Source organism: Nilaparvata lugens, chromosome 4, assembly GCF_014356525.2.
Source record: "Nilaparvata lugens isolate BPH chromosome 4, ASM1435652v1, whole genome shotgun sequence".
NCBI classification, from domain to species: Eukaryota; Metazoa; Arthropoda; class Insecta; order Hemiptera; family Delphacidae; genus Nilaparvata; species Nilaparvata lugens.
The window spans coordinates 52,487,421-52,505,370 of record NC_052507.1 but is presented as its reverse complement, the minus strand read 5'-3'; the positions used below and the strand labels follow the sequence as shown (position 1 = coordinate 52,505,370).

The window sequence follows — 17,950 nt, the reverse complement described above, 5'->3', positions numbered from 1 at the left end:
CTGAAGCTGTCTGGCTTTTCTATCAGCACAATATTTCTTCATTCTCTCGGATCGTTGTCGTCTTTCTGCATCAGTGATTACAATCTCCCTGTGCATTTTTGCAAATTGAATATGTGCGTTTTAAGTAAAACTTTATCAATGGCATCCTCAACTTCCAAGCCTATTTCTTGAAGATCCTGTTTTAATTAATCAACATACTTGCCACATTTTCTCTTTTTAAATTACGCATTACAAGCTGTTTCAGAACTCGATTCTCAGGCATTCGCAGAACATGGAAAAAATGAGAAATTCTTTGTTTTTTCATTATACTGAGGATGGGCTCTACTTCCTTATAGACTGTCTCATTGGTTGCAATTTTCCAGACTCCATTCTTTTGATAACTTTTATTTATGATGGTTCTTATAGACCGTCTCTATGTTTTGCTCACCTGATCTGTCTTGTTCACATTTTTGATTTGTAAGAGAGTTTCACACGCATAAAGCGCTTCTGGACGGACTACACTATTATAGTGGCGAATTTTTTATTTTATAGAGAGACATTTTTTATTGTAAATATTTCAAGTCAAATGTTGGGCTCTCTTCATTTTCATTATTCGGTTCTGCCATGTTCGGTTCTCTTTCAATGTGCAGTGAATAATTTCTCCCAAGTACTTGAAATGATCAACCACTTTTAATTCTTTATTATTTTGATCTTGTTCACACAAAGAGGATCCATTGCCATAATTTCAGTTTTCTCATACGATATGTTGAAACAAATCTTCTGTGAAATTCGTTCAAGACTCTCAATCTGTGATCTAACTTCTCTCATATTCACCGACAATACGGCCAGATCATCTGCAAATCCTAGTATATTGCACTTTATTGCGTCTCGACCTACCCCTATCTTAGCCTACTATAATATCTTTGGTGGTAGCTAATAACCAGCTATAGAGATCATTATAGTGTAGATAATTTAATTTGTAGAGAAGAAATAGAATCTTCCTAGTAGCTCTTCATAGAGTAATTATTACTTGCTCTACTGTCGACTTATTGGTTGGCTATTAATTGTTATTCACAGAATACAGTATTATTGCTAGACTGGACTGGATTGCTAAGCTGCTAGCTAAAACCAATTCCTTTCAGGCTTGTTAAAGACAAATCTATTATTTACAGACATATTTTATTGAATGACGAGATTGGTCAAGGTTCAATATGTGCTTGGTTAAAACTAGTGAAATGAATCGATTGTACTCATTCAGGGAGGGTCTCAGTTTCGGACGTACTGAAGTTGCCTACCCGGACTGATTCTTGATGAGATGAATGTCACCCCTCATTCACTAACAGCAACGTTCCATGTGACAACAATTTCAAGGAAGATCATAATAGCAAATTTATTAAAGTTTATCATGAATACAAATTAACAAATTTCAAATTCAAATTTTATTCAATCCAATTCACAATATTTACAAATTATGAGAAAAAAATCATACAGCTTAACAATATTAGAGTAATAAGTTATATTATAAAGTATAAAAAAGTCTAATTTATTAAACAATAACTTCAGACAAGAATTCGAACATGCTAAATCAGGACTAATTTGTGAATTTGGATAGAAAAATACTGCTTGCTGAGAGTACAAAACTCTACGTCTGCAAGCAGGAATGAATATGTGATAATTTATTGATTTATGGAGAAGTAGAAAAAGAAGAAAGAAAGAAAAATTAGCAACCAATCACTCACACATTCACACTAACCATGCTCACTTTCCAAATCCGGCTCCTTTTCCCAATGCATAACCACCATTATCAGAGTATTTTAACTATGAAACCACATTGAATAAGGTCTCTAATAGTCCAGCATAAGACCTCTAAGCCATCCAAGAACTTTTGTTTTAAAAACAAGTCGATTTTGTGTTCTCTTTATTTCAAGAGGAATATTGTTGAAAAACTTAGGGACGAGAAATACAAACGATTTCTGGAAACAAGTATACGATTTAGGAAGTCTTAGTAAATCAGATGTCACTCTTCTAGTTTGATAACTAGGAACATCCCTGAACAGCGCATGACCACAGTTTCCAGACATAACATAAAACATATACAATACCTTGAAAACAGAGATATATCTGAGAGGCAAGCATCTGAGACTCTGAAAAATAGAAAAAGAATGTTCATATCTACCCTCCTTCTTGATGGCACGAACAATGGATTTTTGTATAGTTGATTAGGGCTTCAAGTGACTAATGTAAGTGGAGCCCCAACAATTTATACCGTAGCTGATTTTGAATCCACAAGTGCAAAATATAGCTGCCTCTGGACACTCATAGGGAGAAATTTATTCAAAAAGTAGAACTTCCTCAGTATTAACAGCAGATGGCTTTTTATATTAGTAATACGATGGGAACAAGTGAGCTTTTCGTCAACAATCACACCCAAATGTATTCAACAAGATTGGCTTTTTTGGAATTTTCAGTTCTACCGATTAGACAGATATACCTGAAACACATCATATTATATTATAAGAAGCTATCACTTTTTCATTTCATTAATAGAACGGATTGTGCTATTACAAGACGGGAGGAGTCAGGTCTGGTTACTGTTCCTAGATTATTGACTACTGCTGGTCAGCGTAGCTTCATATAAAATTCAAAATTCAAAATTTTCTTTATTTGCAGAAACCCTTGAGGACATCAAGGGCATTACACAAGTCAAAGATACAATCAACAAAAAACACATTAAACATACAAGCAACAGAGTCTCACTATTAACTAATAAGAAAATCCAAATAGCAATCAATAACAGTCTCAATACATTAAACACATTACAGGAGGTAACTACAGTACAATTATGATGCATTGTCATGGAAAATATTCATAGAACACACACTTTCATAATACTCTTCCAATGTATAGAACGCATTCTTTAACAGGAATCTTTTGATAATTTTTGAAAATACATTCAATGGTAAACTTTGCATCCTCTCAGGTAAAGCATTGAAAAGCTTAATAGCTATGTAGTAAAATGTTTTTTGTGACCTAGAGTAATTGCAAAAATTTATAGCAAGATTGTTCTTCCTCCTGGTATTATATTTATGACACACACCCTGTTGAACATATGAGCTATGGTTTTCCTTAACATAAACTAAACATTGATAAATATATAATGAGGGAAGTGTCATAATACAAATGGATTTGAAACTCTCTCTACAGTGACCTCTGTAAGGAAGACCACAAATCAATCTTACCGCTTTCTTCTGCAACCTGAATAATTTACTGCTATATTTCTGAGAGCCCCAAATTAAAGTTCCATAGGACAGATGGCTGTGCAAATGTGAAAAGTATACAGTTCTTAAGACCTGTAAGTTCACAATTGTTCTCAACTTTCTCAGCATAAAAAGTCCTTTACTCATCTTATTCGCCGTTTTATCAATATGACTGTTCCACTTCAATTTTGAGTCTATGATAAATCCAAGAAAATTAACCATGCTTTGGCCACCATCATGTAAACTATTGCTATACGAAACACTGAGCTTTTGAATTTTATCTGAATTTAGACACAACAGGTTCGCATTACACCAGTTCTCAACCATAAGAGTCATCTCATTTATTGGTCTGTCGTTAGTTGAAAAGGGTCTTTGTGCTAACACAAATCGCTAGATCATCAGCAAACAGGTATCCTTTAGCTGATGGTCCAATTACTTTTGGCATGTCATTTACATAAATAATAAACAGAATTGGGCCTAAAATAGAGCCTTGTGGCACACCATAGGAAACAGGCAAGTAACTAGACTCATTACCATTGAAAGCTACCTTTTGCAACCTATTGCTCAAATAAGAACGTATGAGATTGCTTGCAGACTTCTCAAAACCATAATACTCCAGTTTGTTCAAAAGAATTTCATGAGATACCGTGTCAAAAGCTCTTGAGAGGTCAAATAGTCTTATTTCAGTTGGATTTTTCTTCTCCAATGACTCAATAAGAAAATTAAAGAGAGAAACAGTTGCTTTGACAGTTCCCAGTCCTGCTCTATAGCCATATTGGCAGTCACTAAAAAGACGATTGACTTCAAAATACTGAACTATTTGTTTATTCAATACTTTTTCGAACACCTTGGAAATAATAGGAACAAGTGAAATAGGTCTGAAGCTATTGCACTCAGATTTGCATCCTTTTTTGAATATGGGAATCACTTTTATACGCTTAAGTGCATCTGGAAAGATGGAGCTCAATATACAACTGTTTATAATATGAGTCAAAACATCACTCAAATAATTCATTCCTAGTTTCACAACCAAGGTGTTTATTCCATAAACATCCTCACATCTACCTGCTTTCATGGTATTGATAGCGCTTTCAACTTCACCCTTACTAACTAAACTGAACTTAAATGAACAAGATGGTTTTAAGCTACTACACAAATAGTTGATCTTATCAACAAAGAAATTATTAAATTCAAATGGATCTAATTCGCTATCAGATACTTTGATTTGACCCTCTTTATTACATTCACTATTAATAATACTCCATATCGCTTTACTCTTATTGCTAGAAGATTCTATGAAGTTGTCATTCTTTTTGCGCCTAGTTTCTTCAAGCAATTTTTTAAACGATTTCTTATATTTCTTAAGCATCGCTTTAGCATGAGATGAACCTGTTCTTGAGTATATATCATAAAGCCAGTCACATTTATCCTTTAAGCAATTCAACTCGGGATTGTATACTCTATTTTGTTTTGGCAAAGTGGTCTTATACCTAACTCTTTTAAGCGGAAAAGCTTTATTTATTACATTTAAAAAAAATTTCGAGAAAGTAATCAACCTTCATGTCCAATGAATTATTCAGATAAATTTTATACCAATCTACAGCACTCAGTAGACACTCATAAGCATAAATGTTTTTGTTATTCATGCTACGCACTAAACGTTCAACTGTTGCTGCATTTGTTTTTTTCTTAGTTTTACCTTCATTTTTACATTTGACTGCTAGAAGAAGAGCCCAGTGATCAGAAACAAGAGTTTTTACTATTTCACAAGACAAAAAATGATTTTCCACATTGGTAAAAATGTTATCTATGCACGTGTCATAATTTTTCCCAGGCCTAGTAATACCCTCAAAACAATAACTTAATCCATAAGATAAAAAAATATTTCTCAATTCAGAAACAATGTCACCTCTTTTCCTGAAATCAACATTAAAATATCCACAGAAAACTATTTTAGAATTGTGTTTACTCAAATATTCAAGAATGCAAGCCAACCTTTCCATGAAGATCATAAAACACTGCCGTGTATTATTTGTATTAGGTCTATATAGCGATACCACTATAGTATTATACTCGTTTAGCAACACCGCTGATACTTCAATAACCATTTCCAGAGACATACTGTTAATAACCTCAAGTGGCTTAAATGTAATTTTGTTTTCAACATAAATAATTGAACCACCATGTCTCCTGAGAGACCTACAATATGAACTCGCAACTGAGTAATTTTTAATTCTATACAACTCCACCTCATCAATTTCGAGCCAGGTTTCAACCAAGCATGCAATATCAATCCTATTAGAATGTAAATAGTACTCAATCGAATCCAACTTATTCCTAAGACATTGCACATTCCAGTGAAAATACTTCAAATTACTACTATGAGTGGGTTCAGAAGCAGGTGGAAAATTAGAGCTACGGTCCTGTTTTCTATTACCTTCCAAGATTTTTCTGTTAATACTTATATCAACAGGACCAACCACTAGTTTTCCGGGGAGTTGAGGTCATATTCAAGACCAATAACTTCTTCATTTATCTTATTTTCCATCAATCCAATAATTTTTTCCGTCATCCTCTTCTTACCTCTCCAATTCAGGTGTAGCCCATGCCTGGTAAAATGTTCCCTCTTAAGTTCAGTAAGATCTATCACCTGAACATTATGCATTCTTCCACAATACCTTTTTATTTTACTATTAGTTTTCCTTATCTCTTTGTTTACACAAGACCATTCAGGTAGATCATGTCTTATAGGTATTGTTGAAATTAATACATTAGTGAAACTCAATACCTGAAGAAGGGAAAGCATACTTTTTAAAAAATTAGCGGCCTGATTACAGTATACATTATTTGCTCCTCCTACAATAACCACATGGTCACTATTGGTAAGATTACTAGTACCACTCTTAATATTATCTACAATTGGTTCAAATTTAGCACCTGGCATGATAAAGCCACTAGTTGAATTTTCCGGTACGGCTCCATTCAAACCATTCACCAAATCACGACCATGACTATCACCAAATATTCTAACAACCTTTCCAACTGTCTTAGTGCTAGCTTTCTTTGTGGATGTATTTCCAAGAGAAGTATCTCTATACTTGGAAATTATTGTCTCTTTAGAGCTAGGATATGACATTGAATTTTTACTGCATTGGGAATCATTGAAAATCATCAAGTCAAAAGACTTGGGTTTTAAAAAACTACAAACTTTACATAGAATTTTCCACCTATATACAGTAGCATCAAAGTTTACATTAAGAGAGAGGCCATTTTCCAGACAGGTTAAACTCCTATTCATTTTCCTATATTTAAATACTTCCTCTAGAAAATACATAGCAAAAATTCCGCAATCGTAATTATTAGTCTGTTGAGGACATGGAAGGATAATTATTTCCTTGTAGTTTAAGATTGAGCCAACTCTTCTTATCAGAGACATGGAGATTTTCTCATTACATCTTTTCATCGAGTCCATTATATAAAATTTACAATTAAAAGAATCATAAATAACAATACTCCAATGGGAACCGCACCATCCGTCAATTGCTTCTGCCTGCCGACCGTCATTTATTACAAAAGCAGTAAAATTATTTTCTTTAACACTATTACTTATGAAGATAAATCAGCTTCCTCATCATTGATAATCATTGCCGTTATTGCTGGCAGGACCACATAATTTCCAGGAAACGAATCAATTAAAAAACTACAATAACAATCAATGTCCGCATCCGAAAGGAGTTCTGTTCTAAGAAACTGGCTCAAACGATCTACAAGTGGATTTACATGTGTGAGCTTGTCAGTATTTTCCGTTTTATCATTCAATCGCGACTCACAAGATGATAATTCCATGAGGCGAATATCGAGATCCATAGAGCGATCAATTGCGGCGTTCCACTGTTCCTCCAATACCTTCATACGCGCTTTTAAATGTTCATTCTCTTGCTCCAAGCTGAGAGCAGCGTCATTCTCGGTATACGACACAACTTCATGCGCATGTTGACCCGTTACACTTCTAATCACAGAAGTATCTGAATTCGTTTTTATTAAAACAGTACAGTTCTTTTTTAGGCATTTCCACGTAACATCCCCTTTACCCGTGTATGAATCCTTCCCAAATTTAATACCCCTGTATAATATAGCCGGAATACCTTTGGCCGTTTTGCACTGCTTTATTGCCGAGTTCATGTTATCAGATATTCTTATATTATTTATTGATTGAAGAATAACACTGTATCAGAACCTTCCTAAAAACAGCATCAAGTGGAAAGCACAGCAATTCAAACTAAAAACCGCCTGCAGACTTTAAACCGTCTCAATCGTTGATTGGTCTACAAGCAGAGGCTACTTGGTTGGTTGCTAGGTTACCGCACGAGTAAACAAAAGTTACCGTTATTCAAAAAGCAGCTGATCGTTGAGTCGCAGAGAACACAGTCCGCAACACCATGTTATCTAATCACAGGACGGTTAGTTAGTGAGTCTCAAGCTGACAACAACTGCAATACAGTAATATACTTGTAAAAGCTATTCTCAGTTTCTCAACATAGTGCACTTGCAAAACTAACCTGCTTACCACACAAATAGCCAAATCATTTATTGTTAAAAAAAACATTGGAAAATGTTACAACAACGTCAAGGTATTGACTAAAAATATTAACACAAAAACATATAACACGCCAATCAAAATTCAACTGCGAAAAACTCATCCACCGTATAAAGACATTTCCCGATTAACAAGTCCCTCAAATACGTCCTGTAAGATGCGATATCCATCATTCTCACGGACTCAGGTAGGCAGTTGAACAATTTTATGGACATCTGCTGCCAGCTCTGTTTAGATACATTGTAACGGCAGTGTCTAACTCTAACGTTGTACTTGTTACGAGTGTTGTGACTATGGAAGTCAGAGTTTATCTCAAAATCTCGAATGTTTTTCCTAATGTAAAGCAAACATTCAAATACATATAAAGATGGCAATGTTAAGTCACCCCTTTCTATGAACAAATTCCTACATGGTGTGCGAGGGGGCTTTCTACATAAAATTCTCAATGATTTTTTCTGTAACCTGAAAAGAATTATTGCAGTAGAGCAATTTCCCAATAAACGGATACCATACACAAAATTACTCTGAATGTAAGAAAAATACACATTCATTAGTACAGGTAAACCCACAATTCCATTAAGTCTTCGCAGAAGGAATATACCTCTATTCACTTTTTTAGCAATGTAACTGGTATGGCACTTCCAATTTAAATTTGTGTCGATATTCACTCCAAGGAAATTCAATGACTCTTTATTAACTATTCTCGTGTCACAACTGAATATCATATGCTTTGTTTTCTTAATGTTTAGACTGAGGTTATTGGCTGCACACCAATCTTCTATAGTTGAATTATTTTACAGATGATAGAATGTATATCATCCTTAACGCTGCTACTTACTTTAAGTCCTAAGTCGTCTGCATATAAATAAGGACTACCGCCTCTTTCCCATACATTGATTATATTTGGCAGATCATTATTTATGTATATGATGAATAATAGAGGCCCAAGAATTGAACCTTGTGGTACCCCAAACTTGACTATTTCACCCCTTGAATACTTTCCATTCTCGAAAACGAATTGTTCCCTCCCTGAGAGATAGGAAAAAATAAAATTAACAGCCGAGTGATCTAAACCATAATAGGACAGTTTCTGACACAATTTAATATGTTCAATAGTTTCGAAAGCCTTGGTCATGTCATAACTAGTAAAATTTACATATTTTTTGTTCTCAAGATCATCCATTACTTCTTGTATAAGTCTTGAGACATTGTTACATGTGCTACGATTCTTTCTGAAACCCATATTGTTCACTTGAGAACAAATTAATTTGTTCAAAATAGGCTGTCAACTGCAATGAAATAACCTTTTCGAAGATTTTAGATATTATATTTATAATAAATAATAAATGAATAATTTTATTCATGGGGGCAACAGGTAAAAACCCATTTATATTATACAAAATCGGTCTATATATTATACAAATCGGTCTATAATTTTCTATATCTGCTTTATCACCATTCTTGTATACAGGCATCACCTTCACCTTCTTCAATTCATCTGGGAAAATCTCCAAGTCCAAGCACTTATTGAATAAGTCAGTCAAAACCTCTGAAATGTATGAAGCTGCTAATTATTGAAGAATTCAATCCATGTATATCTAAACAATTGCTATTGCTTAGTTTATTAATTGTGTCAAAAACGTCTTCTACCCTAAAATGTACAAACTTGAAATTAGACTCTGGTTTTTCAATTTTCTCAAGGTAATAATTATGATCAAATTTGCTCTGGGGAATATTTTTGCTAATCAATTCTACTTTTTTTAGAAAAAACACATTGATATCATCTATGGACATTTTACACTTATTTCTCAGTGCTTTACTGATTTTAGTAGCATGCTTATTTATAACTTCCCATGCTGCTTTCGTCTTATTCCGGCTGTTCTTTATATACTTATTATTATAATCAAGCTTGGCTTTTTTATTGCAGACCTGTATTCCCTTCTTATCCTATAATATTCCAATTTGAAGACATCACTATTGGAATTTCTATTCAGATAATACATTTGCTTACACCTCATTTTCTAAGCTAATAATTCGGAATTGTACCAGCCATTTTTCGACCTAGTTGAAGATGAACTTCTCTTTTTAATTAATGGAAAAGTTAGGTTTACCGCCCACATGAGAAGCTTTTGGAATTCTTTTATTTGTAAAGCAACATCTTTCAGCTCATATACACTTATCCAGTTTATTTCTTGAAGGCATTTCTTAAAGGTGAATATACTGTCATCGCTTATTACTCTAGTCACAATTATATTCTTATTCTTGTCTTAATTTATTGTATTTTCCAGTTTTATTGACAGCCCAATAGCGAAATGATCTGAGAAAATTGTGTTTCTTATTTTACTTTCCCATCTACTAAAATGAATGTCAGTAGCAATATTGTCAATGCAAGAGCCACCAGTTGCACTAGGTCTTGTTGTCTCATTTGTTGTTATTTGTATATTAAAGCTAATTAGTAAATTGAGAAGATCATCTCTTTGACTAGATTCTTGATTAAAATTAACATTGAAATCAGCACATAAAATAACAATTTCGTCATCACTCATCCAGTGCTCACTTAGTTCTAACATGTCAGATTTATTTTCAAGAGCGATTACTTCTAGGTAATTGATTTTATTCATTAAACCCTGGCAGTTCCATAAAATTATGTTCACTTCAGTGCTCTGGCAACCCCCAATTTGAGTTCTTATATAACTATTATTCACTGTTGCTTTCGCAATGCATCTTGAAGTCGTGGAAGGTGGCAATAGGTCAGTAGTTGAGCCGTTCAGTCTAAAAAAATGCTATTGTTTTCACTCTGTTGTCCTAAAGGGATTGGCTGGTTAGGTGACTCCATGGCTTCCGTGATTCTCGATCCGGTGTTCAATATGGTATTCGCAATGAATTTTTTCTCCAGATAGTTCAAGTGAAGACCGTGTGATGTATGAAATCTTGGCCCTAAAGAACTTAAGTCTGAGAAACACACATTGGAGAAGTGTTTGGTTATTTTTCCCAAGCGTTCATTGGTTCTTTTAATCTCCTTGTTCACACATGACCATCTCGGTAGATCATATCTATGTGGAACTGAGAATATCAATACATTGGTGTGGCGCATATTTGTGAGTCTCCGCTTACACGATTGAATCAGACGATTAGATTCGTTACATGCCACATCGTTTGTTCCGGCGATAAACACAGCGAGGTCTTCATTACCCATATCAGAGCACATACTTTCACTCTCCTCTGTGACTTTCAAATTTCGCCCCTGGCTTCATCATATTAAACACTTCATAATTACTCTTTGACCTGATCCTATTTGTGACCTGTCTTCCCTGACTGTCAGAGAAACACCTTACTCTAACTTGTTTAAACTTGTTTCCAGTCTTATTTGCTTCTAACAGTGTTTGAACATTGTTTCTGATGCTTGATGTTCGTTTCCATGGATTCGTTTCCCAATCAACTTCTTCGATTTCGATTTGACACTAGTTTTATCACTATTGTCTCGCACATCCATTTCACCTTTCAATTTCTGTAATTTTAAATCCTGTTCATGCAATTGTCTAGTGTACCGCTGAATTTGATCTTCCAAAGTCTTTATTTTATTCTCCATTTTTCGAATTAACTCCATATTATTGTGTTCATTATTAACTGATTCGTCGCATCTTCTTAGCAGCATATCCATAATTTTTTTACCGAATATACTGATGTGTCATAAGTATACAATGTAGAAGCAACTTGTGCACGTTTTGTCCATATTTCGAACATCAGTGAAAGTGGGTAATGTGAGAATGTTTTCATCGAAAAATCCGAATTCAGCTCTGAGTATTCTCGAGATGATTGTTTCCGTCATTAAGACCACATAAACACCACAATCCACCGTGTTACTTTGCTGAGGAGTTAATTTAGGCAATAAAGGTATGTTCATATTTGAATCAACGTTAATATATTTAGCCAATTTCTTTGTTACTATAGATGCATCTTTCAAATTGTGTTTTCCAATCGAATCGAAATGGACGTATTCATTGAGAGCCCTAACATAAACTACAAGACTCCAATGGCAGCCTTCCTCTTTCAATTCAGTGCTCTTAGCATCATTTATAGGTGAAAATATGTTTCTTGGTCCTCTAATTTCAATGGTGACACTAACTGAGAAATATCGTCGAGGCATTCTATTGCTTGAACAATTACAGGATTTAATATACATGTAGAGAGTCTATTGTTGATAGAATTATTCATTGCGCTGAAATAGATTTGGAGAACCTCATCAGTCACTATATTTTTATTTTTTGATGTTTTATTAATTACTTGTTTATCCACATTCTTTCTAACACTGTGACCTTTGTCTATCAATGTTTTTTTATCATTTGTCTCTAGAAGCTTCATTTTAAGATAATTTCTTGTTGAAATTCGCGGACTAGGTGTCTGCTGCTTCGTTATAGTATTGGAGTGTGTCATTTCGTCGTGAAAGTTAATAATAATAATCACAAGTCTCGTAATAATCCTACCCAGGGATGAGCTGCCGACCTAACGGGGCAGAGTTAGTCTATATTCCCCAGTCCTGCAAACTCCCTGTCTATATCTAGAAACAGTCCTGCGCGACACAGCGTGCTGGCCTGAAGTTGAGACCAGAGAAAACAACTGCCATAAACCTTTCAAGAGCCATTTCAGTATTCATACATTCACGAAAGCCAAATTGGTTACTACAGAAAAAATTACATGAATCAAAAAATTCTAGAAGTCTCCCTTTCATTATCGTCTCTAACAACTTTGAAAATACTGTCAGCAGGGATATAGGTCTATAATTGTTCAACTTCAATCGAGAACCTGACTTGAAAACTGGCACCACTCTCGCTAGCTTCATCCCAGAAGGAAACACCCCTGTAGAGAGACTCAATTGAAAATATAAACTAGAATGGGAACTATGGAAAGCGCAACATTCTTCAATAATCCAGAAGATATACCGTCGTCCCCACAAGATTTACCATTTTCTAATCCTCTAATGTAAACTAAGAGCTCATCATAGGTAACAGCTTCAAGGAATATAGACTTCTGCTTATTAGTTTCCTTGAAGATATTATGATAGTCCATGTTATCAGCTCCGCCATTAGAATTAGCAGCGACATCTCTGCCAATGCTTACAAAAAACTCATTAAAAAGATTTGACAATGTTTTTGCATCACTAACAATTTCATCCCTGTGTTCTATTTTTAATTCTTTTAGGGGTTTACATTTTTTCGGATTTCCACACAGCTTATTTAAAACTTGCCATTTTTGCCGTGGAGGCATTAGATTTAATGAAGAATAATACTTTCTTTTTTCCAATTTTAATCCAATTCTTTATTTTTATATAAAAAGTTTTTAAGTTATTTTTTATTCTTAAGTTAGAAGGTTTTCTTTTCATTATTTTAAATATTTTATCACGAGAGTGGATTGCTGCACATGGACCATCAGTTATCCATGGTTTGAGCTTCTTTGAATTCATTTATTTTATTTTGGATTCGACTCTCACCTTTGAACAATCAATATAATTTTTAAATACCTCAAAAAATTTATCAAATTTATAGTTAAGATTATTGTCAATGTTATAGCTCTATGATCACCAATTAATTCCTCAATAACTGCACATTATTCAAAGTGTGAAACATTTTGTGATCTCATAAATACGTGATCAATGCAAGTAGATGTTATTTCCGTTACTCTAGTAGGTATGTCTATAATCGATTCAAAACCGTAGTAGCTAAGAACTTCTAAGTAATCATCAACTTTATTATCACCAGTCGCCAAAATGTTGATATTAACATCACCTATTATGACAGTATCACAAGACGAAGGAATGTTTAAAATAGTGTCAAGACTGGTAAGAAACCTATCGCATTCAAAGTCATGTCATCCATAAAGAACGATTAGATTGAATTTATAGTTCGATAAGGTGCACTGAAGATAGAGAGCGTCCGCACCATCCAATTCACATTCCTTTACACTGCAGTTGAAACCAACTAATTCAGTGGAAAAATAAACAATCAAGCCGTTGGCTCTTGTGAAAGAGGAAATACTTGAACAAGATTCATAGCCATGAATATAATACTGGGACACCTGCTCATCTGTATCCAACCACACCTCAGTCAACGCTATAATAGCTGGCCTCACTTTCCAGCAACTAATATATGTGACAAACTTATCAAAATTGCTGCTTATACTTTGTATGTTTTGATGGAAGATCGTAAAACTATGACTTGATGAAATATGAGAAATATTAACTTCATCAATAGAACTCAACAAGACAACTATTTTCATCCTCCATCATAACTCATAGAATTTAAACAATATTCGATGTGGCACACCAGAAATTCAAAATGAATATCGAATTAATTTACCTTCATTGGAATTTCATTCACATACACACACTCACACACTTGAATAAAATAAGAAATAGCATATAGAAAAAGAAAATGAAATGGTCAAAAGACACAAAGGAGGTGAAAGAGAGAAAAACTTGATTCTCTTCAACATGTGTGTCAGCACCCACAATAGAATATAGGTAAAATACAAAATTATTCATAGATTCAAAGAATGCATTAACTCATAATAATTCTATATAAGATAAGAATTGAATATTCAAACGGATAGAAAAATCTACCAGAGCCTGAACGGCTTGAATTGCCCTGTCAGAAAAAAAGAATAAAAAACCATGGGATAAAAACACAAGGTAGCCTTGAGTACTCAATAAACATGTAGGATGAAAAATTGAGCAATAATAATAAATTGAAAGATTCGTGATCGCAAATCCTTTTTGTTCATTCTATAACATTCTATTGTAACTTTTATATTTCAAATATTGATAATTCACTACCTATAAAATTTTGATAACTTTAAATGTGTAGAGCTATAGACCAGCATAATTCATAACAACTTATTAGAAGATATCATTCAGATAAGAAGTGTCAAACAAGGTTGAGATGATAAGATTAATATACCTCCAGCATTTTCTACTGAATCATTAGTAGTGTTCAAGGGTGGAAAAGATAAGGAATCGATTTTATAATTATTCCTAGCATTACTTGACAATGATTGATTTTGATTCTCCGAGTTGGAATTCCTAACCTCAATAGCTTTAATCGAACTCGAGGAATTCTTGTCAACCAAATCGATAGTAACTATCGATCTTTTTCGACCTGACAATCGGGCAGTGTCACCACCAGCATGTCGATTCAAATCAGAATCGACAGTCACGCTCATGTTTGATTTTGTTTTGAAATTTGAACTGGAACAGTCCGTGTCATGATCAACAAGTCCGTTACCGGTGTCATCATTCAAGTCAAATTGGGTTGACTTACCATTTATATTAATTAATAAAGCCAAAATAGAATTCAACTTTTCATTCACTCTTACATTTTCCTGTTCCACTGCACTCAATTTTTTGTGAACCTGACTCAATTTACAATCAAAGTCTACTAGACTACTCGTATTAATCTGTAACTCACGAAGTTTTTCTAACCTCAAATTACATGTTGGACAAAACAATCTAGAAAGATCTCCTTGTTCATCAATCTTCGAAAGATCACTTGAAGAAATATTAGCACATTCGAGTGAAACCACATGTCACAGAGAACATCACACATGATTGCACCATCATTAGAATTAATAGATTTATTACAGTGACCACATAGAGACTTGTTAACAGCGTCCGCAGCCATCTTGAACCAAGACCTAGGCTTGAACATAACAGACGATTTTTCAAGTATGTAGGTTGTAAGCTTTTTAACGCCTTGCAATCTGACTTACAAAAGTGCCAATATAACCGAGCGGTTAAGGCCAGACTGAAAAAAATACATTGCTGAAATCAATGATATTTATATAAGAGGATTCCATAATCTAAGGTCGATATTCACCTGTTTGTATCTAATTTGATATTGTTATCTTATGCTTGAAAACGTGAATTCTATAATGTAATTTTGTGTCATAGCACTTTCAATTATCATGGCTTTTTCTGTTAGTTGAACAACACTAATGATCACTCAGAATGTGCTGCCCGCACAAAAACCTGTTTTATTACTTTATGAATTTAATTTTTTTTATGTTCATTTTTTTCTCTAGTAATTCTTTTTCAAAATTTTACAGTTTTTAAATGTATGTGTAATATCATAGCCACCTGTATTAGAGGTGGCTATGGTAATATCCAAGTATGACTATATTTTCATTTGGTTTTTATTTATTTTCATTTCATTTTTTTCTATTGTGAATAAAAGTATGAAGAAGGGCCCCACACAGGATTACCTTGGGGGGTTTCATTTATACTTTGATATACAATGTATTGTGCATGTGAAGGTGTTTGCTACACCAGTTAAGAGTGTTTTTTCTGAAATATTTTGTACAATGTATGTTGATTGGTCGAATAAATTTTTTTTTTTTAATTGACAACATTTATGTGTGTTTTTATCCAATTATGAAACGGTTCTACAATATTGACAATGACTCAGTCGAATGTTTAATTTTATTCCATTTGAGAAGGTTTCCTCCTATACACAGACCTGTAGTCTTGTACGGGGTTCCCTTATATAAATAATTTTAAACGTAACTCTATTCAATTCAATTTAATTTAATTTTTCTTCTGTCTGTGACCAGTGTATATACCGGATAGACCTTGTCGATTAATGAAAACATATAAGTTCAAATATTTACACTAATCTCAAGATGGCCGATCGAAGAGACTGACAAAACATACAATCTCCTCCTCACTCAAAGAATAGAGAGGGAGGTTAATTAGCTTCTCTTGGAGGACTTTCTTGAACACTCGCCTCCAGCTCCCGCACATGCAGTGGAAGTCTATTGTAGATTTTTAATGCGCGCATTGGGTGGCAAGTGTGCAGCTTAGCCAATCTAGAGTAGGGAAGGTCAATGTTGTCTCGCCCTCTAGTTGAATAGTTGTGTATCTGGCCTTTTGCTTGGAGTGTGTGAAGTTGGCCTTTCAGAAGCAAAGGGAGTTCAGCACATATTGACTGAAGACAGTGAGTATTCCCAGCCTCCTGAACAGCGGGCGACAATGCTCCAAGTATGGTGATGATGCTATACGAACGGGTTGCCGCCAACCTGTCTCCCCGACAACTAGTCTCCTCGCTATTTTGATTTTTAGGCGTCAGTAAATCCCCTGGCAAAGTATACCATTGTCGTCAACTAGTCTCCCCGACAGTAAATCCCCTGGCAAAGTATACAATTGTCGTCAACTAGTCTCCCCGACAGTAAATCCCCTGCTGGATAGGCCTATGAGGGGTCTGGTTGTCGTGATCGTACCCGACAGCTAATACCTTATTGAACATTGAAACCACCTTGAAGCGGGCGGGGAAGTAGTGCAATCACAGATACTGTTGTACACATTCTATGAATTCGATTATTAGAAGAAAAGCTTATTGGAGTTGTCACTTCTATCACTGCAAACATAAAATTAAAAAAATAAACTATTTCTCTTTCCGAATTCAACTGCCTTGAAATGTTCCGTATTGAATTGGCAAGCAGTTTCAGAATGAGTTTGTATATATTCCTATGTTCATCAGTGGTGACAGACTTAAAAAGACTATTTGCCAGAGTCACTAAGGCTTTAATATTGGCCAACTCAGCTGTGTACCATAAGCTCTGAACATTCTTTTTCAACCTCTGCTACTTTTCCACATTCACAGTAGGCCGTTTTGATCTCAGTGGAAAATACTATTAAACAGAGAATTGAATTTCTCAAAGAACTGCAGAAAAGCCAAACTAAGCTTACTGTTATCAATATCTCATTTTACTTTCCTTGCCCTATTACCATAGGTAAGGAAAGTATTGCTTTCCGAAAAAAATTAAGGTACCCCAATTTCTTAATTTCTATACGTTTCAAGGTCCCCTGAGTCCAAAAAAGTGGTTTTTGGGTATTGGTCTGTATGTGTGTGTGTGTGTATATGAGTGTATGTGCGTCTGTGTACACGATATCTCATCTCCCAATCAACGGAATGACTTGAAATTTGGAACTTAAGGTCCTTACACTATAAGGATCAGACACGAACAATTTCGATCAAATGCAATTCAAGATGGCTGCTAAAATGGCGAAAATGTTGTCGAAAACAGGGTTTTCGCGATTTTCTCGAAAACGGCTCCAACGATTTTGATT

The 17,950-nt window shown here is 34.5% G+C and overlaps 1 protein-coding gene across 2 annotated transcripts in view; it reads left to right on the top strand.

Moving 5' to 3' along the window:
• The window catches only part of LOC111059986 (chromatin target of PRMT1 protein-like), a 38,677-nt gene that overhangs the window by 10,250 nt on the left and 10,477 nt on the right, over window positions 1–17,950 (top strand). The window lies entirely within an intron of this gene.